Genomic DNA, 22003 nt, shown 5'->3' on the forward strand with positions numbered 1-22003 from the left:
TGACTCTTTCGGTGTAATGGTATTCTTATGAAAAACAATACTATAGCCCTTGCTAGGTGGTTCAACTGTTTCACATAAATGTCTCTCTCTCTCTCTCTCTCTTTCTCTCTCTTTCCACCTTCCCTTCTCACTAAAATCAATAAATGTATCCTTGAGTGAGGATGGAAAAAAAAGAAAAAGAAAGAAACAATACTCACATGCATGAATACAATCTTGCCCAGAATCACCAACATGTGAAAGAAATTTACACAGAATGGTAGTAATAGGCAAGTTTGTACCTCCTTTCTTAATTCATTTACTTTTTTCTTGCATAATAATGTCGTAATTTAGTCACACTAATACAACAACTGTGACTATGGACAGTTTGTTAAGTGATTATACCCTTCCTTAACTACATATTTACATTTAAATTGAAACATCCATACTTACATTATATGCTACACAATTACCATAATCCCTGGATCGACAATCATAACCCTGATTAATATTTATATTAACCATGGGCTTTATAATGCACAGTTCACAACTGACAAAGAAACCTATTATTTTTCTTCTCATGCCAACAATACCACATGCAGAAGCAAGGAAGGTGTGTTTTTGTCTTAAGGAACTGTTTAGAGGGCAACCTGGATCACTACTGATAACTTGAACTTGGGTGCTTGGGCTCAGGCAGGCCTATTTCTACCTCCAAAGCAGGCCCGTTGATTGAATTTCATATTCAATGAATACACAATAAGATTTTTGTCTATTCAATTCTGTTTGAAGAAGAAACATTTCAACGTTTAAAAACTCTGAGGTTAATCTTTAATACGAAGGACCACACATTATTAATCTCTTTTGCCATTTCCCATATTTCTCAGAACAGTGTTCCTTCATCCTTTTTCTTAGCCACTCAACTGTTGGTTAATTCATTTCTTAATCCCTCAGAGGAACGTCATGAAAAACCTACAGGAGAAATTATTTTTTAAACATTTCTTTACTGTTGTTCAAGTACAGCGGTCTCCATTTTGCCTCCCACCACTCTCCCCCACCCCGGTCATCCCCACTGCCCACGCTTGATCCCACCCTCCTTTGGCTTTGTCCACGTGTCCTTTACACATGTTCCTGAACACCCTCCCTCCTTCCCCCTCGTTGCCCCCTCCCACCTCCCTTCTGGTTAGGTTATTTTCTGATTGTAATCTTAAGAACAGTTTTATTTCTTTATCGGTTGACTTTGCTTGATTTTTTATGCTTTGTAAGCAAACAAATAATTTGTAAAGTAAAACAGGGTGAAGAATTAATGAAATCATATACGAGACTGGAAGGAGGGTCTGAAATTGTGTGATCCATTATACACCCTGGAGTTTATAAAAATCCCATTCCGCACAAATGCAAACACTGATGCCATCATTGGCAGCAGCTGTTAGGTGATACCTTTCCCAGTCATCAAGTGTTACGTATTCAAGACAAGTTATTTATTGAATAAATAACAATAAATTCACATTATGTATTTGAGACAACTTTTTGAATGCTTGAATTCATTCCTGGTGGTCACCCATTGCTTTCAAAGTTCAAGCTCCAGGATTATTATCTAAATCCCTTCAAAATATGGCCCTTCCTGTAATTCTAGCTTCCTTTCCTTCTTGACTTTCCTATAATTTCAGAGTGTTTTTAAATGCTCCAGCCATAATCAGTCACTTCAGTGCTTGGCATTTGTGCTCTTCCATGCTGACTCTGTTTCCTGAATTGTCTTTGACTCCTGAGTTCCCAGTGATTGGCCAGCATCTTTCTATCTGTTTAAGACAAACTTCACACAGGCCAGAATTACTGCTGGGCTACATGCCTCTTTTGTGGTCTCATCTCCACATTCTAACCTACTGAATAAGGTAGGGAGAGTCACCTGTTCAGTCATAGGTTCCCAGTGCTTGATAGTTAGTAGTTGTCATAGATTTTCTTAATGCTAGAAAAATCACCTGATTTTATTATATAGGTAGGAGATGGGAGTAAAACTGTACTCGTGTTAGTGGGACTAGGGCTTTATTGCTTCTTCCCACTAAGCCTATCAAGTTAGCTAAAAATTGTGGCACAACCAAACTAGATTGGTATAAAACATGGTTTTGTGAGTGAAAAATAGAGTGTTGTCAAATCAGTATTGTTGAAAGACTTGGAAAATTTGCTCTGGCTGGTGTGGCTCAGTGGATTCAGTGCCGGCCTACATACAAACCAAAGGGTTGCCAGTTTGATTCCCAGCCAGAGCAAATGCCTGGGTTGCAGGCCCAGTCACCAGTAGGGGTCATGTGAGAGGCAACTGTACATTGATGTTTCACTCCCTGCCTTTCTCCCTCCTTTTCCTTCTCTCCAATAATAAATAAATAAAATCTTTAAAAAAAAGAATTGGAAAATGAAAAGTCAACAAAGCTCTTAACATTGATTTATACTGTTTTTAAATTTTTTACCTTGTGTATTTTTGATGCTTTCTTTATTCAAATATACAGTTCAAATTTTAAGGAACTATAAAAATATTATTTATTTTGTATAACAGGTGTGTCTAGTTACTTCCATTGATATCAACTGAAATCATTTCCAATAAAGATCAAAAGCTTAAAAGTACTATAACACTATTCACATATAAATATTTAGTAAGGTTTCTGTGTGCTTCAAGATTTCAAATGAGAGTAAAATTTGGGGGAAGAGGAAAAACCTCCATCTATTGGTTTGTTGTCTACACTTTTGGGAATCTTTTATTATTCTCTTAATTTTTTGTAATGGTAAAAAACCATTCATCTCCATTAGATTATTTCTATAAAATGCATCACTAGCTACTAGCAGAATTGGAATCTAAATTCTGATCATATATGACTTAGTATGCTCTTTATTACACCATCTTGTGTCAGAGGAAAAAAATTACTCCCATATTAAGACACTGCACTGAACTTGTTTGATTTTTGCCTCTTCAAAGTTTCATAGAAACATCTAGGAAAATGTGACACTTTGGGGAAGTAGAATCAAAATGAAAAATTAGGAGAAAAAATATCAAATAAGAAATTTAAGAATTTGCACAAGGCACAGTAAAAATGGGACCCAGATAGTGAATGATTATGGCTAAAATCAATAAAGCTAACATTTGTTAAGAACTTAGTGTGTGCCAAGTAAAAACATATACAAGAGAAGAAGCAGAAATGGAGACTTTCAAGCCATAACATTCATTATACACATTATATACTAAGCATTTTGACAAATACGTGGCTCAAATTATTAAAAGAAAAACTAAGGGAAGTGATAAGTGTTGAAGATAAAGTGAACAATTTTCTAGAAATCCATATAATAGAAAATGAAAAAATTACAAAAATGATGATACATATTAACATAAAATATTGATATTATTGTTATTGACACTCTCCTTTGGCCAAGAAATAAATAGGCGAATGTTTAGGTTAACTATACAGTCACGTGCCACAACGACAGGGAAACTTTAGAGGAATGTGTTCGTAGAGGATTTCATCAGTGTGTAATCAGTGTCTTCACAGAAACTAGGTGCACAGCCTTCTGCACGCCTAGGCTCCAGGTATAGCCTGTGCTCCTAAGCTACTAGCCTGTACAGCGTGTGACTGTACCGAATATTGTGAGTAATTGTAAAACAATGGTTAGTACTTGTGTGTCTAAACATATATAAACACAGAATATATACAGTAAAAGTAAAGTATAAAAGACAAAAGTGATATACCTACGTGGGGCACTTATCATTACTGGAACTTTCAGGACTGGAAGTGACTCTGGGTGAGACAGTGAGTGAATGTGAGCTCCGGGACATTATTGTAAACGACTGTGGGCTTTTGCCACACGGCGCACTCAGGCTACAGTAAACTTACAAAACAGTGTGAGAGTAAATCACGTACCAGAGAAAGTGATGCAACAAGAGATGCACAAATACAGGATGGAAGACGTTCCTGTCAGTGTAATATGGCCTATCTTTGACTGAGGCATCACTATGTGGCAAATGACTGCACATATCACATCGATTTTTGAGAGGCATAGACAAAGATGAATAAGAGAAAGAAGAAGAGATGAGTACTTGTGCAGAAGGCCATTGTGCTTGATCTTTCTAGTGCTTATTCACACCCATTTATCCTCTTTTTGCAATGTGGGAAGAATACACTTGTCCATCCTTTGCAATTAGTCAGAGTCATGTGACTGAGTGTGGCTAATGGACTATGGACAAAAAGCATTTCATTGCTTGTGTGGGATCCTGCAGCTCTAGTGAGTTCTTCTCCTGCCGTAGTAAATCTTAACGCCTCATGAGGGGATAATGATGTCATTAAACGGTGGAAACTGGCAAGCCTAGTGTCCCTGAGTGACTATGGGAAGCAAACCCTTCCTTTGAATAGCGTTGAGGAAGAAATAAATCTTGGTTGTGTCAACACATTGAAATCTGGGTTGTTACTACACATCACAGTCAATACTAGCCAAGTATTATGTATGTATATATCACAATATATACATATATACATATATATCCAAATAATATGCATGTATATATGTACAGACATGTGCATATGTGTGTGTGTTTATATATGGGTGTGTAAAACATTATGTTTTATTTCTGGGTGGTGGACATTTATGTTGCTTGATCCTCATTCTCAGTTTTCCATTTTGGGGGTTTTGATACATTTTATATTCCAGATGACATGCTCTACATGTTGAATAACTTATCAATGATTCACAAACTGTTTCTGGTATTTGGAGAAAAACAATGAGGGAAATGGCTTTTGAATATTTATTTTTGACGTATCAAGAGCCATAATTAAAATCAATGTATAAGTATAGATATCTTCGATACCTTGATATAATAAAAATTTAGAACTTACCTAATTTTCAAAGATATTAAGAATGCATGCATTTGGCAAAATATGTTCCTATAAACCAAATATTTTAATCTAGCATTTTGAAGAATAATGACAGTAAGCGATATTAGAAAAGAGAAAGGTTAATAAATGCAATCTTTTTGTTTGCTTGTTTCACAAAATGTTGGAGCAACAAAAGCAGATACAAAGCTTAAAGACAGTCTTATGTATGTCTTCAGACACTAACGACACGGAATTTATCTTCTGAGTGGGCAGGAGAGTGCACATTAGAGGATTCCAGTGAGGCACTTTTCCTGCCCTACTTGTAACAAGACTCAAGTGTGACCTGAATGGCTCCCTGGTGCTTGAATTTATATTCTTCTCAGAGGCATTGGATATTGTATTTCACTACAAAGAGCTAAAAACATTGCAATCATTATTTATAAATCTTTTAGAAAATGCATTTTCTTAGCAACAACTATGGCAACAAGGAACTCAAAATGACACTAGAAAAGAATTGAGCTCAGCTGCAGAGGGTGATGTATGCAGGATTTATATTTTACCACTGTCTATATTTTAAAACTGGAAAAATCAAAACATTCACCAGATACAATTACTTTCTGTATTCAACCCATGTGTTCCATCTAAGTAACATTTAAATGTGGGAATATAAAATACATTTACTTAATAGTCATGAAACATTTATAAACATAAAATGAATCCAGATGATCGATATCTTATTTCCAGGGTATAGTCAACTTCACCTAGTTGCAATAATACTACCATTTCTAGCCATAGTGCTTATATTACTGTCACTTGTTATAAATTTAATAAAGTATTTCTGGAATTAAAGATATGGTCATTCCTTTTTAAGTGTCTAATTTAAAGCAAATGCAATTTATTTTTTGACATATTACAGTACCCTGTTATATTACATTAGATACAGAAGTAGGTATTTCTTAGTAATTGTTTTTCCTTGTATTAAGAGCCCTTTTTTAATCAGAAAAGTTTGTATTACTTATCATGTTTCTTACTAAGATATACTTTTTATAAAATTTAAAGTCTACATTATTTAAGAAGTTAGGAGCTCTTATGTTGCTCAGTAATTTCAAGCCCATGTTAGCAGATACAAGTACATTTATCCTCCAAGAATAATATTGAGAAATTAATACATCATTATATTTGCTTGCTAGGTCTGTCATAAAAATACCTCAGACTGTGGGGTTTCAGCCACAGAATTTATTTTCTGATGGTTCTGGAGGCAGAGTCTAAGTAAGCTCAAGGTGTAGGCAGGGTTGGCTTCATCAGAAAGCTGTGAGGGGAGAATCTATTCCAGGCCTCTTTTTGTTTCGTAAGTGAGACCTGAAATCCGCACAGAAGAGGGTTTTCTGCCAACTCCCCGGTCTCCATCACAGCTCCACTAGGTGATGCATGAACACCACCCCCCACCCCCCAGTATTCTGGCATGAGGTGTTTTCTAGTTTGTTCTCTGCTATGTGTCTTTTGCATCTATACAGCATTTGCATTTAAATATTTTGGGTGTCATAAGGGGACAGCAGAAGCTCCATTCTACCTCTTATTGTTAAGAAAATCCTCTTTTATAAGAGTTTTACATCATAGTAAGTTAAAAGAATAGACAGTTTTACCTATTTAGCTCTACAAAATGTTCACAAAAATGTAATGGCACTGATTATTTGTCTCGCAGAAATTTTTCTATAGTTGCCACCTTTTATTTTAGACCTGATGAGAGTATTACCTTCTGCTTAAGGGCTTCGTCTATAAAGTGAGAGTGTGAGTAAAGAGAAAACTGGAGGTTGCTTTTAGAAGGTTGATTTTAGGCACCCTCCTCATGCACGGGGTGGCCACGGTTTTCTTGTCTCTTCTACATCCTGAGCCTCAGGAAGTTAGTCTGGTTAGTTCTTTGGTCTATTCATACCCAGCGGTTTTACTAAGCCTGGCTGCAATCTTTTCAGAAGCCCCTAGATGCTATCTCTGAAAGCAGTCATGCCAGGGATTCTTAGATTTTCGTTGTAGTAACACGGTCCAGAAAATATTACTTTCAAGTAAATTAATAACACTACTAAGAACATTTTCTATGTCAGTGTTTCTGCTGCTCTTAGTCATCAAGTCTAGGTTCTCCAGGTTATCTGAGATGGCAATGCCCTGTGCTTACAATGGCACAAATTCATTGGTGCCGAAGGCAAACCCACAGAAAAGTGAGGTTTTTTTAAAATCGTGTATCATTCCCCAAACAAGTGATATCATTTAAATTTCTAATTATATGCAGAATCCTTGGGAATTAAGAAGGATAAGCATGTTATATATAAGAAATGTAAATAACTCTCTTCTCTCAAAGAGAAGAGAGTAAATTCTTCCTTTCAATAGTCCAAGATAAAAAAAAGTAGATTTACCAGTCATTGGAAGTAACATCAGTTAGAGTGTTGTGTGGATCTATCATCAAAACAGGTGATGTAGTTATGATAGGCACATGGTTCTAAAAACTTATTTCATATGAGAACCACTAAAGGAATTTTAAAATCAATTCCAGATATCACCTCTGATTTACCAAATAACCACCTCAAAAAAAAAAAAGAAAAAAAATCAAGAATGGACATTTTCTTAAAATTCTAGAAGCAATTTTTATGCAAAGCCAGAGTTAAAAGCCACTAGGATAGTTGATAAACCAAAATAATAAGCTAAGAATGCACTGGCCAATACTCTCAATAATTTAATCTCATGACATTGACAGGTGACTAATTAATTTTGCATTCATTAGACAGTGCCCTAATGCTACCATTACAGAGGAAAAATAAATACAGTCATTGCAATATTTGTATTCATTTTCCAACAACAACAAAAAATTTGTTTCTACCTTAATTTACTGTCTTGCCTTACTATTTGTAATTCTAATCTAATAATAATAAACATGGATTATTGATTAATGTTGATGAAAAACACCTAATATAGAAGATGCCATATATAATTGTTTATGTAAAACATATATATAAAAGTCTTTATACAAAATATATAAATATTCTCCTTTTAATTAAATGAAGGGAGATTTCCAATTTGGCTAAAGTAAAAATTTGAAAACAAATATCAGAATAGCAATTAAAATTTAATACGACACTCTAGTGGTTGTTTGCAGTTGAGGAGGGAGAAAGATGCACAGGTTCTTCTTACTTGCCATGTTGTGTGTGTGTGTATACGGATATAACTATGTGTATATACATATCTCACCATGTGTATGTATAAATTATATTATACATAAATATAGCTGCATATTTACATATGTATTCTCACAGCTACATTTTCTTCACTACCGCATTACGAGTGGTGAAAGAAAATCAATTTCAACTTTAGCACAATTCCTAGAGGATTCCTGAGGTAAATAATTACACTTCAAAATTCAGTCTCACGACTGGGAGAACTGGGAAACTGTTTCCTTTTCTTATGGTAGCGGAATATTTGGCACTCTTACTGTCTATTTCTAAAGTGGAGTGCGGGAATAACGAAATCTTCTCTTAGTAGGACTATCACATTATCCGTTGTAAAATACTCTAAGACTCTAAAAGGGGGTGAGGAATCTAGAGGAATGTATCCATTTTAACTAATTGAGAAGAAACATTTTTAACCTTTCAAAGAAAACATGTTGACAGATATATGGAAACATAGCAACACATTGCCGTCAAGTGCAAGGAATGGGAGATGATGATTTTTAAAAGTTTATCTGAAGTCCACGCAGTGTGATAGAACACACAAAAGGAATATCTTCTGGGAAACGTGGGGTTACTTTACATCTAATTTATAGAAATAAATGTTCACAAGTCATTTTCTTTCATCAGAACTGCTATCATACCTAGAAGACTTTTATTAATCTTTAGTGTTAGTATTTAGGCAAAAGAATAAATATTTTAAAATCTGATCTGATACCTAAGGTATTTTTTTAATATAAAAAGTGGGGGCGGGATAGCTAAGTGTTAAGACAATTTAGTATTATAACCTAGGATTGCTGCTGAGTTTTATCAAAACTAGATGGCTATCTTTCAGTTAATTTTCTTAATAAGAGGCTCAAATCTTCATTTATAAAATAGAGTTTATAATAGATAGTACACAGGGTTGTAGTGAAGGATAAACTGTAACAACTATGCGCACCATTTAATACAGCGTCTAGCAGGAAGGCGGAGCCCAAGGGAAACTGGTAGCTACTGCTGCCGCGTGCGAATCAGGCGCATGCAATCTGCATGCAAATCATCATTGATTGATTAATTACCATGTCTTACAAAAGGATTCAAGCCATGCCTTTATATGCACAGTCCCATGTTCATTTCATGCTTTTTATCATTATCATCAGGTATTTGACTAGGACATCGACTGGCATTTGAGAGTACCCTGTGCTTTCAGTGCCTTCATAGTTAAAAACAGAAGCACAAACTAAGTGAAAACATGAAAATCCAGTTGTAATAAAAGGAAAAACACCTTAAACGATACTAAATAAATGAATTTTTCCTCTTCTTAATTTAAATAGGATAAAAAGCCATACAGTGTTTCTTTTAAAGCTATTTGTACTTTTCAGTTTGTCTAGGTTAACGGCACAAACCTCGCATAGAACACACTTTATACATTCTCAATGTACTTTGAAACAGACACTTCATAAAATTTTAGGATTGCTTTTCTATTTAACTTTACAGTTTAAACAGGTTTGTAAGAAAATGGATTATTTTTATGCTTCCAAATTTTATGAACATGGAGTGTTGAAATTTTCGTTTTGACTTTATATCATAAAGTAATTAAATTTGAGATATATAACACCACAGCTAAAGAAATAAATCACTTCTTGCTAAAAATAATCTAAGTAGGTACTACCAACATAGAATATTATTTAAAAAGTTTAATAAATAAAAGTGGCATTTCCTGAGGTTTTACCATTGAATGGTATATGTCCCAGGAAGCCTTTTTTGTTTTTATGTTACATAGACTATATTAAATAGCAATTTCTTACAATAAGTTGTAATATTGCACAAATTACCAGAGCCATTCTTTTTATTAACACAACTTTATTAAAAATAAGAAAGCTAATGCTAACACTGTCACATTAATATTCCTCTGAGATTTGAATTATAATTGCAGTCACTTTTATTCTGCCCCATGAGACACAAAAGAAATGCAGGAGGCAGCTGGCTATTCATTCATGTAATTATATTTCTCCCTATGTTTAAACTGTAGGGCAGAATTTTTGCTAATAGAACTGAAAATTAATAGTATCCTACTCCATTCATATTGAATGCGGTTATTCCCGGGCTACAGAGAGATTGAAATGCAGGGTAGAAATGGCATATTGTGTGTCTGTGACCTTTACTCAAAACTTATCTGCAACATGGATAAGCTAAGGAATCACAAGAAATAAAGAAAAGTTAAGATATTGCCTAGCAACAGCTCACAAAAATGAAAGCAATGGCAGATCCACCCAAAATGAGAACAAGTGAAATCACTGAAAAACTATTTTAGACATAGTTTCTCCATTTCTAAGTCATCTAGGTAGAAAAAGAGAGCTAAGTAGAAATGGGCTTATTTGTGTGCATCGAAAGAGCAACAGAGGAACAGGTAGACATAACGACAAGCTTTTCTACTCATCCCTGCAAACTCACCTCAGAGCAGTAAAGTTCCATGAGAACTAATCAAAACTGAGTTCCAGATTTACAGCAATAAAATTTAAACCTAATATAAAAAAAAGAATGGTGCCACAATACTATGCAGTTTTGACTTGATGTGGCATCATAAGACCTTTTCTAGCTCTTTTTATGTATTTCACAAAATAGTAGAAGAACCTAATTTTATTTTCAAATTCAAATAATTATATATTAAATATGTTTATTTTTAATCATTGAACCTGATCACTCAGAAGTTGATTTATTTGCAAATGACTGTCAAAAGTATTAAGAATGGGACTCAAGATTGTCTCTAAGGCAGCTGTGACACTATGCAGAAAGAAACAACGTAGGGTTTGAAGTTCTAATACGCCTGTTGGTGTTGTGAGGATTAAATGAAACAAGCAGTTAACAGTATCTAGCACAGTCCCTACCTTTTGGGGGAGGGGAGGTGTTTTCAATAGTTATTTGTTCACTCTTACTCTGATTTAGTGTCCCATGAGGACTCTTTTTTTAACAGCAGAAGGGATCTGTATTAGCAATAGTCAGTGGAGTTGCTACACAGTACTGCGATAGAGTTGAGATTTCTGCAGTACTTCTGCGTGAAATGTGTACACATACAGCTGTGACTAGGTCTGGGGGAATTGCTACTGAGGTGGTATCAGGGGAGGGAAGGAACAAGGTCACCTTGTGTGGAAATTATATTAGGGTGAGAAGAGTATGTTCTAATATAATTTAGCTTTTAGTTGAAAGCCACTACTCATGACAGAGATGGGGGTATATAACAGGGAGAAACAACTCAGAAAAGGAGGAACCTTCCAGGATCTGGGTAGGGGTAGGATATATGTGCTAAACTATGTCTCTGTTCAGACCCCCAAAATTGTTTTATTTTCCTGAAAGTTTGCAATGCTATTTATCTGCCCCGCCCCCTCTACAATCTTACTAGGGAAAATACAAAGCTGAAAGTTTCAGTTGCCTATTTAAAATCCCCTTTTCTTTTCTAGAATAAAGTGTAATTGACACAGAGTTGTTGGTATGTATTTTAAAGTAGATTTAACTGAGCCATGAAATTTTAGCAGAGAGGGCAGTTGTAATTTACACTCCCAAGAAAACAAAGTTTTCTCTATCGTAAATTGTGCTGCTATGAACATCGGGGTGCATAGGTTCTTTTGGATTGGTGTTTCAGGGTTCTTAGGATATACTCCTAATAGTGGAATTGCTGGGTCAAAGGGCACGTTCATTTTTAGTTTTCTTAGAAAATTCCATACTGCTTTCCATAGTGGTTGTACCAGTCTGCAATCCCACCAACAGTGACCTAGGGTCCCCTTTTCTCCACAACCTCTTCAACACTTGTTGTTTGTTTCTTTGTTTATCATAGCCATTCTGACTGGTGTAAAGTGGTATCTCACTGTGGTTTTAATTTGCATCTCTCTGATAGCTAGCGATATCGAGCATCCTTTCATGTGTCTCTGGATCCTCTGCATGTCCTCCTTGGAGAAATGTCTGTTCAAGTCCTTTGTGCATTTTTTAATTGGGTTGCTTGTCTTCTTTGAGTGGAGTTGAGGGAGTTCTTTGTATATTTTGGAGATTAAACCTTTGTCTGAGGTATCATTGGCAAATATGTTTTCCCAAGCTGTTGCTTCTCTTTGTATCTTGATACTGTTTTCCTTAGCCATGCAGAAGCTTTTAATTTTGATGAGATCTCATTTGTTTGTTCTTTCCTTTATATCCCTTGCTCTAGGGGAACGTATCAGTAAAAATATTGCTGCGTGGAATATCTGAGATTTTCCTGCCAATGTTCTCCTCTAGGGCTTTAATGGTTTCACGGCTTATATTTAAGTGTTTTATCCACCTTGAATTAATTTTGGTGTATGGTGTAAGTTGCCAATTCTCTACAGTCAATTAATATTCTACAAACGGGGCAATAACATAAAATGGAGTAAAGATAGCCCCTTCAACAAATGGTGTTGGGAAAACTGGACAGCTACATGCAAAAAAATGAAACTATACTTCTTTTGAGAGGGAAGAAGAAGTGATCAGTGAGAACAAACATGCACACTCCGCATGCTGGGTCCCTATGGGAGCCCGATTGCAATTGACTCTGCACCCCCTCGGCATTGTCCCAAAGCCCACACCGCTCTACCCTCAACACCTCTCACCTCAGTGCTGTTCACATGGCAAACCCTCAACAACAGTTTGCTACATGAGTGAAAGAATTTCTCATAAGAATGATTTCCAAGTTCCTGAATCTGAAAGGAAGAAGTACAGTGTTTAGTGGCAAGTGGTCCACCCTCTAGGCTACTTTAATGGAAGTATTTTTATTCACGAAATGGTCAAGAATATTTTTCTAAAAGTAATCAATTGATGTACCTAAAATAATATTTGAGAGTTAGCGTAAATAAAGTAAGACTGAAAAACTAGAAGGGGATAGCTCTTACCTCTCTGGTTTACTGCAATGGCCACTGGACAATGAGTATTAATGCCACCAGCCTAGTAATGGTGTTAATGTAATAACTACCATGGACTGAGCTGATTGTACATGATCACACATTATATTCAGAAACTGAGGCTTTGAGTGAGTTAATTGCCTTGTCCTAGGTCACGTAGTTAGTGCATATTGTGGCCAGGTGGAAATGAATGGCTTTTTGAGTCCAATTTTTCTAAGAAGGGTACCCTAAATTTTGCTAAAACAACGTCCCTTAAGGTCACTTTATAATATTCCAAGAATTACACAGTTTACATTAACCAGTCCTTTCATTCAATATTGTGGATTAATTCTTCATATTAAGATCATCATGCCATGTACTACACATATGAATGGAAGTACCATTTAAATGCACAGCCATCCTTGAAAATACTGGACCATATGAACTCAAGTTGAAAAGATAAAACTAAAATTCAGTTATTTGAGATTATTATTGAATTATTGTTTTTTTAACTTCTTGTGGTGAAAAATTGGCTAATAACATCATATAAGTTTCAAGTATAGAACATTATAATTTGATAATTATATACAATATAGCTGGGCACTAAAAGTCTAGCTTCCATCAATTCCTCTTCTGGGTATTTATCCAAAGTATATGAAAATGTTACTTTGAAAAGATATATGCATCCATATAGTTATTGCAGCATTATTTACAACAGGCAAGATATGAAAACAACCTAAGTGTCCATTGAATGGACCAAGAAGACATGGTGTGTGTGTGTATTTCATTTCACCTTTTTTTATATACTGGATAGTATATACTATCCAGCCATAAAAAAGATGAAATGTTGCCATTTGTGACAATATAGATGGATGTTAAGGATATTCATTATTATTTTTAAACTCAAAAATAGTTAATTCAATCTGAATGTAACATCAATTGTTTAGTTTTCTTTTTTGACTTATGAATAAATTAGGCTATTTTGTTTACCTCTTCTCAAATTTCTTGTGTTTTTACATTACAAATGCAAACCTTATAAAGTACATAAAATTGGAATTGCAAATGATTTTGAGATTCTTGAAAGCATTTAAAAATGTGTTGCAACTTAGTTTAAATTGTCAAAACATTCAAATACTAATCTCATGTACACCTTTCCCTGAACTTCATACATTTTAGAGACAAAGTTTCAATATAAATAGTAGTTAAAATGATTAAGGGTAAACAATTTTTTTTAGTAATTTCCTTCTCAACCTTGCTCTTTGTTTATTAAAACTAGTCCCTGAAAACAGTCTCAAAGTCTGTATACATTGTGGTGAATGAAGTGCTTTAGGCACTAGCAATTTCAGTGTTTAAAATTCGATAGGCCCTAAAAGTCAATGCACACCTTAACATTTTTATTTTCAGTGCTATTGCTGCATTCTTAAAATAATTGCTTTGTTATTCTACTAAAAGTTGCCAAGATGGCTTTTTGTGTGATGCCTTACATTCAAAATAAAAAAGGTTTGGTCTTGGCTGGTGGAAGTCTGTTGGTTGGAGTATTGTTCTATACATGGAGATGTCATAAGTTCAATGCTTGGTCAGGGCACATACCTAGGTTACAGGTTTGGTCCCTGTTCAGAATATATACAGGAGTCAGCCAATCAATGTTTCTCTCACCTCGATGCTTCTCCCCCTCTCCGAATCTGTCTCTATTTTTCTTAATAGTTCAGTTTGTTTATTAGATTCCACATATGTGTGAAATCACGTGGTATTTGTCTTTCACTGGCTGGCTTATTTCACTTAACATAATGCTCTCCATTTTCATCCATGCTGTTGCAAAGGGGAAGGATTCCTTTTTTTTTCTGCATAAAATTCCACCAGGGAAATGTACCACAGTTTGTTTTTTTAATCCACTCATGTACTCATGGACACTTGGTTTGCTTCCATGCCTTGGTGATTGTAAATAATTCTGCAATGAACATGGGGTGTATATATTCTTTTGAATGAGTTTTAGGTTTCTTCAGATGTATTCCCAGAAGTGGAATTGCTAGGTCATAAGGCCGTTCCATTTTTAATTTGTTGAAGTATCTCCATACTACTTTCCACAATGGCTGTACCAGTCTGCATTCCCAACAGTGCAAAATTGTCCCCCTTTCTCCACATCCTCACTGCACTTGTTGTTTGTTGATTTATTGATGATAGCCATTCTGACAGCTGCGAGGTGATATCTCATTGTCATTTTAATTTGCATTTCTCTGATGGCTAGTGATGTTGAGCATCTTTTCATGTGTCTATTGGCCATCTGTATCTTTGGAGAAGTGTCTATTCAGAACCTTTGCCCATTTTTTTCAGTTGGATTGTTCAGGGGTTTTTTGTTAGATATTTGGCAGCGAAGGCAAAAACATGGGCTAAAGATAATTCATTCAATGAAGGGTATAGGGAACACTAGACAAGTACGTGCAGAAAGATGATATGAGTCCACCTTCTTACATCACACACAAGAAAAAATTCAAAATCGACTAAAGATTTAAATCTTGGACTCAAAACCAAAAAAATCTTAAAAGAAAACAGAGGCAGTAATACTTTGATATTGCTCATAGCAATATTTTTTCAGATATATCTCCTTAGGCAAGGGAAACACAAGAAAAAATAAACAAATAGGACTATAACAAACTAAAAACTTTTTGCACGGCAAAGTAAGCCATCAACAAAATGAAAAGACAACCCACTGAATGGAAGAACATATCCACCAGCACATCTGATAAGGGGTTAATATCCAAAATTTATCAAAACTTATAAAACACCAAAGTATAATTCAAAAGTAATTTAAATATTTATTGCCTTTGTGATATGTTAACTAACAACAAAAATCAAACTTTGTGCCCTTTCCCACCTTGCAGCCTCTGACAGCTCACTCATCAATGACAGAGGCAGAAACAAGCGCTCACATCAGGATGGTGTGCAACCTCCTTAGAATAGTTCTACTGCAGTTTACTACACCTTTAAGATGTTGCTGATTGCCCTTGTGTTGCAAAACCTTAAATTGGATAGTTTCCATTAACTTACACCTGAGGCACTGGGAGAAGATATATCCCAAAATGATATGCAAATGTGATAACATTAGTATTCAAATGACTACTCCACTTTTAGAATTGACAAATCCTTAATATCTTTCTCCTCCTCTCCTCCCAAAGCAGTTAACCTGAGGCCAATTAAAGATAAATATAATGCAATTTTCTGTGATGTGGTTACCTTTCCAAGCTGAGAAACAACTATATTTGGAAAAGAGTTCAATACATGTGACCCCAATATTCAAATAATTTTTTAAAAATTTCTCCATTAGGTTATAAAATGGTAACAAAATTTTTTAAAAATTAAATAAAAAACTTAAATGCCAAGCAGTGAAATGAAATGAAATCCCTAATGCTTTTAATTATTTTCAAAGTAAATGTAAAAACTACCTGTCATCTCAAATACTTTTCTAAAATAGAGTGTATGATGTGCTTACTTATATTTTGGTAATCTACTTTGGGTTCCAAAATCTTATAGAAGTAAATATAAATTGGTTAGAGACCAACCTGAAATTTGCTGTGAAATATGAATTACTATTTTTGCTTCTCAGCTCTGCTTCTTATTAATCTATTTATCCATCTAGTATCCCAGATTTTATTTATTAAAATTTATTAGCAAATTGGAAATAACTTCTTTGTATATGATGTAATGTTCATGACTTGTACATGCTTTTAAAATTTAATAATTCACTGTTTATATATACACACACATGCCACTTTTGTTATATACACATACACATGTACATGATTTTTGCATTTTATTTACTTCTACATAAATAAATAGTAAAAAGAAAGAATCATTATAATGAAACACTTGATATTAAAGGGGATGCTTCTTTAATTGTTAATGAAATACAATATGAATTCATGTTTAAAAGACCAAGATGATAAATAATAATATTAAATGAACAGTGAAAGACACTTTATACCCTTAGCTCATTTTTAGTTTCAGTCCAAGAAGAACCACTTCAATTTCTTTAAAGAGTTTTATTACAGGATATCAGTGTTCAGGACACTTCAGAGCACCTAATACTTCTAATCAGATTTTTGGTAACTGGTTTTAAAGTGTTCCTCGAGTATTTTTCTCATACTGGTTTTCAGGCAAAAGTACTACTTAGCGATTGTTTAAGATACAATTTGGACTTCTGGCCAAGATGGAGGCGTAGGTAGGCACACTGTGTCTCCTCCCACAACCAAAATAAAGACAACAAAAATTTAGAAACAAAATAACAACCAGAATTGACATAAAATTGAACTGTATGGAAGTCTGACAGCCAAGGAGCTAAAATAGACACATTCATCCAGACCAGTAGGCGGGGTGGGGTCGGGTGGCCAAGCAGAGAGGGGTTGTGGCACAGGAAGCTGTGACACCAGGCGCACAAGGCACTGAGGTTGTGCAAGATGGCATCAGGTGACCCTGGGCACACAGGCAGTGGTCGGAAGACTCTGGGTGCACAGTGGCAACAGGCAGACCCAGCGTGGAGGCAAGTGTGCAAGTATGCTGGCTGACTGGGTGGTCCTACATTCACACCCAGATAACTGGGGAGTGAGACAGACCTCACAACCCAGGGCCCCGGCTTGGGTAAATAAAGTCTCAAAACACCAATTGAAAACACCTGTGGGGGTTGACGTGCAGGGAGACACTCCCAGCCTCACAAGAGAGTTTGTTGGAAAGACCCACAGGGTCCTAGAACATACACAAGCCCACCCACATGGGAATCAGCACCAGAAGAGCCCAGTTTGCTTGGGGCAAGCAGATGAAGGGACTGAAATCCCACAGAGAGCAGAGTAAGCACCATTGTTCCTTCTCTGACCCTGTCCCCACATACAGAATCACAACCTAGCCATGTGGGTTGCCTGCCCTGGGTTGCCCTGCCCTAAGGCTCCACCCTTTTGTACATAACAGGCATGACAAGACAAAAAAATGGCCAAAACATAAGAACAGATTAAAGCTCCAGAAATAATACAACTAAGCGACCAAGAGATAGCCAACTTATCGGGTGCACAGTTCAGAGCACTGGTGATCAGGATGCTCACAGAACTGGTTGAATTTGGTCTCAAATTAGATGATAAATATGAAGGCTACACTAAGTGACATGAAGGAAAATGCACAAGGAACCAATAGTGATGGGAAGAAAACTGGGACTCAAATCAATGGAGTGGACCAGAAGAAAGAAAAAAAAATGACCAAACAGAAAAAAATGAAGAAACAAGAATTCAAAAAATGAGGAGAGGCTTAGGAACCTCCAGGACATCTTTGCAACATCCAAAGTATAAGGGTACCAGAAGGGGAAGAGGAAGAGCAACAAATGGAAAAGTTATTTGAACAAATAATGAAGGAGAACTTCCCCAGTCTGGCAAAGGAAATAGACTTCCAAGAAGTCCAGGAAGCTCAGAGAGTCCCAAAGAAGTTGGACCCAAGAAGGAATACACCAAGGCACATCATAATTACATTACCCAAGATTAAAATGAAGAGAATCCTAGAAGTAGCAAGAGGTAGGGAAACAGCAATCTAGAAAGGAGTTCCCATCAGCCTGTCAGCGGATTTCTCAAAAGAGACCTTGCAGGCAAGAAAGGGCTGGAAAGAAGTATTCCAGGTCATGAAAGGCAAGGACCTACATGCAAGATTGCTGTATCCAGCAAAGCTTTCATTTAGAATGGAAGGGCAGATAAAGTGCTTCTCAGATAAGGTCAAGTTAAAGCAGTTCCATCACCAAGCCCTTATTTTATGAAATGGTTAAGGGACTTATCTAAGAAAAAGAATAGAAAAATATATATAATAAAATGACAGCAAACAATTATTAACAACCATACCTAAAACAAAAACAAACTAAGCAAACAGCTAGAACAGGAACAGAACCACAGAAATGGAGATTGCATGGAGGGTTAGCAACAGGGGAGTGGGAGGAGGAGAGAGGGGGAAGAGGTACAGAGAATAAGTAGCATAGATTGTAGGTAGAAAATAGACAGGGGGAGGGCAAGAATAGTATAGGAAACGCAGATGCTAAAGAACTTAAGACACATGGACATGAACTAAAGGAGGGGAATGTTGGTGGGAGAGGGTGTGTAGGGTGGAGGGGAATGAAGGGTGGGAAATGGGACAACTGTAAAAGCATAATCGACATAATATATTTTTAAAAGATATGTTAATTTGTTTAAACAGTTTATCCTTAATAACCTGAGAAATCAATCCATGGATAGCTTCTCATGTATTTTTACTGTTGTCTCAGGTAGCATTAACAAGGTTGTCTTCTAACTCCTGGTCATGTATTTCTAAATCCAACATGAAACTCCCCTGTCCCAGCTGGGCTTCTCTAACTGTCCTAATTTTTGGAAAAATCAAAGACATAAGCTGTGGTACTGTCTGCATTTGTAAGCAAGCCAGAGGAATGAGCTTATCTCCCCCAGTATTTATTCCATAAAAGCTCAAGCAATTTACTATCTAAAGAAGACTCAAAATATGAAACATCTAAAACATAATATTATTTGCATTACAGCATAGACTTTTATTTTATTAAGTAGAAAAGTCTAGTACTCAGAAGGTCCTTCAGTGGGAGGTTTATAGCCCTCTGGGTATGTCCTGAAGGCACCAAAATTCGCTTTCCCTGTTAATACTGTTCTTGTTGGGTCAATCTCCACTGCTAAGAATAGCTCCTGGAACTGCTGATTGAACACTGTGGAGTAGTAACACCAGTTCTAGAAACCCAGCAGCCATAGCCAGGGTGGCAGCTATGATGCCAACCAATTGCATTTGCAAGATGGCCAATTAGGCATTTTCTGTGCATGCGGGCACGTGCTCATACACACCAGTCTGAGCCTTTACTCAGGTTCTTGCCCTCTATAGGCAAAGCAACTGTTTGTAATGATCATTGTTTCACCATCTACTTTTCCCAGCATCAAGCCATCACTTCCATCACTCCTGATCTGGTAGGCACCAGCATTTTCAGTAGAGTCAGTGCTGAGATTGTGCAGTACTTAAAACAATGATCCTTCGTCCAGGCCGTCACCACCAGAATTTCTTGCTGCTGTTTCTTATTGTACTTGTAGTTCTCATCAATACTCTGGGCTTCCTGTATGTTGTTGGCCAATTCCAAGGTCATCTAGGCCACACCACTCTCAGATGCCTCCATCACCAGGGACTGGAGAAGCTGTCACCTACACAATCAAGATGCTGCTTTAGCTCACCAAGTTTAGACCCTGGGCACCACAGGTGCAAACTCGTGCTGGACTTTTAAGGTGTCCATGAAACCTCTCAACTCAGTTTTAATTATGTTGGCTACTTCTATAATGCTCAATAACAGGCTACTACCTCAACTTCTTGATTTTTAATGTCAAGCAGTGTCAACTTGTTATGGAACACAATGGGATTTGACCATCTGTCGCTGAACACAAGCATAAAACAAAAGTTAGTGGGAAAGGAAAGAGGTCTTTATTAAAACCTTGCCTAGTTTGGGAGATCAAGAATCTCCCTGACTCCAGGCCAATCTCTCCTGCAAAACACAGAGAGAGCCCAGCTGCCAGGAGAACCGAGCAGTGTCCAGAAATCCAGCTCCACCCTATCTGCTCTTCTAGAAACCAAGGGTGCTGCATGGATGGCTCTCTGGCTTCAGGCTCCTGTCCTAGAGTGCGTGCTTGCGGGGCCCGTGCTGCCATTGCTTCCCTGCAGCTTCTCATGTTAGGGCTCAGAGCTGCTGCTGACCACTACAGCAGGTCATGCAGGGGTTCCCTCTGTGCATCCCAGCACCTGAAGCTGCTGGAGCCCCCAGGGCCAACGAGCAGTCCATCCTTGAGTCCGTGTGCTGATCTCAGATGCAGAGTAAGACGTGGTCTGGGACCTTCCATGCAGTGCGGAGCTGCAGTGTCCCATGGACCACTGCCAAGGCACCTGTTCCCGGGGTGAGGTTCAGCACATAGGACTCAGCTTTTTGAGAGCCAGCCCCAGACTAGGCGAGTGAGAGGCCATTGAAGGTTCAAGACTCTGCCCGCCCTTCATTTAATCTTTAGCCCCCAAATTCCATGCACTCTGGAAGCAAATTGGGAGGACTTTCCCTCTGTCCAATCATTTCACTAGCCTGGCGCATGCTCCATTAGAGAGCCTTCTCCTACTGCTGTGTTAACCTTCACAAGACGACACATGTCACTGTGACCTCCCCAGCCCAGACAAACTCTGGGAAAGTTTCCTCCTGCTGCATCATGAGTCATGGCTGCGCTGCAGCGGCAACATGACTGTGTTGTGCTGGTCTGTTACCCTTTACCGCGGGCGTGGAAATCTGCCGCTTGAGGTGCTGCAGTTTCAGTCCCTCCACCTCTGCTGTTTTTTTCTAACCCCTTTCTTTCTTGGATACCACGGGCTCTCCACAGTGCCACCGCCTCAGGGTCCCTCTCCTCTCCCCAGCCATCTCACCAGATACACCTGCAACAAACTTACTAGCACTTTCAATTTCAGGAATTTAGTTCATATTCTCTGACTAACTCCTACCCTCTTGGGAATTTTATGGATAGGTATTTTTTGTTTATCTTTATCATTGTAAGTAATAGACATAAATCTCCATTTATTGTTCTGTCATCTTGGGACACTGTCCTTTAATCCACATGAGAGGAAATAAGTGTCATTACATTTCCTGACCTTTCCTCCATCACCACCCATCCATCACCACAGCGCTGTATCTACCTCGACAAGGTTTGACACAAAACAGTCCTGTTCTGCCTCAGATAAAAATGTTTTGTTTTATCGTTGTCTCTACCAAATTAGGCTATATTTGGCATTTGGGGTGTTAGTTAAGCACATCTTAAATCTCTGTGCAATACATCAACTTTAACAACAACAACAGAAATACCGGAATCAGTAACAAACAAAAACACTAACCATAAACTCAAAACCACAAAAGAATCTCCGTTAAAATTCCGAATCTCCTGGCATAGATAATCAAATTGCAAAATCAAATAAAGCATACACAAAAGACAGGGAAACAGAGCCTAAACATTTCTATTCATTAGGAAGTTCTAAAGAGAATAATGTGCGTTAGAAATGAGGGGGCAGAAATAAAACTGCTTAATGA

At 37.0% G+C, this 22003-nt stretch overlaps 2 pseudogenes; one reads left to right on the forward strand and one right to left on the reverse strand.

The window, feature by feature from the left end:
* Window positions 1-19089: 19089 nt before the first annotated feature.
* LOC119000340 (COP9 signalosome complex subunit 5-like) lies at window positions 19090-20044 on the reverse strand (annotated as a pseudogene).
* Window positions 20045-20532: 488 nt separating this feature from the next.
* Window positions 20533-22003, forward strand: part of LOC119000341 (lysosomal-associated transmembrane protein 4A-like) — a 143121-nt pseudogene continuing 141650 nt past the window's right edge.

Source organism: Sturnira hondurensis, unplaced genomic scaffold (assembly GCF_014824575.4).
Source record: "Sturnira hondurensis isolate 20B ecotype Veracruz unplaced genomic scaffold, ASM1482457v3 Scaffold0015596, whole genome shotgun sequence".
In the NCBI taxonomy this organism is placed as follows: domain Eukaryota; kingdom Metazoa; phylum Chordata; class Mammalia; order Chiroptera; family Phyllostomidae; genus Sturnira; species Sturnira hondurensis.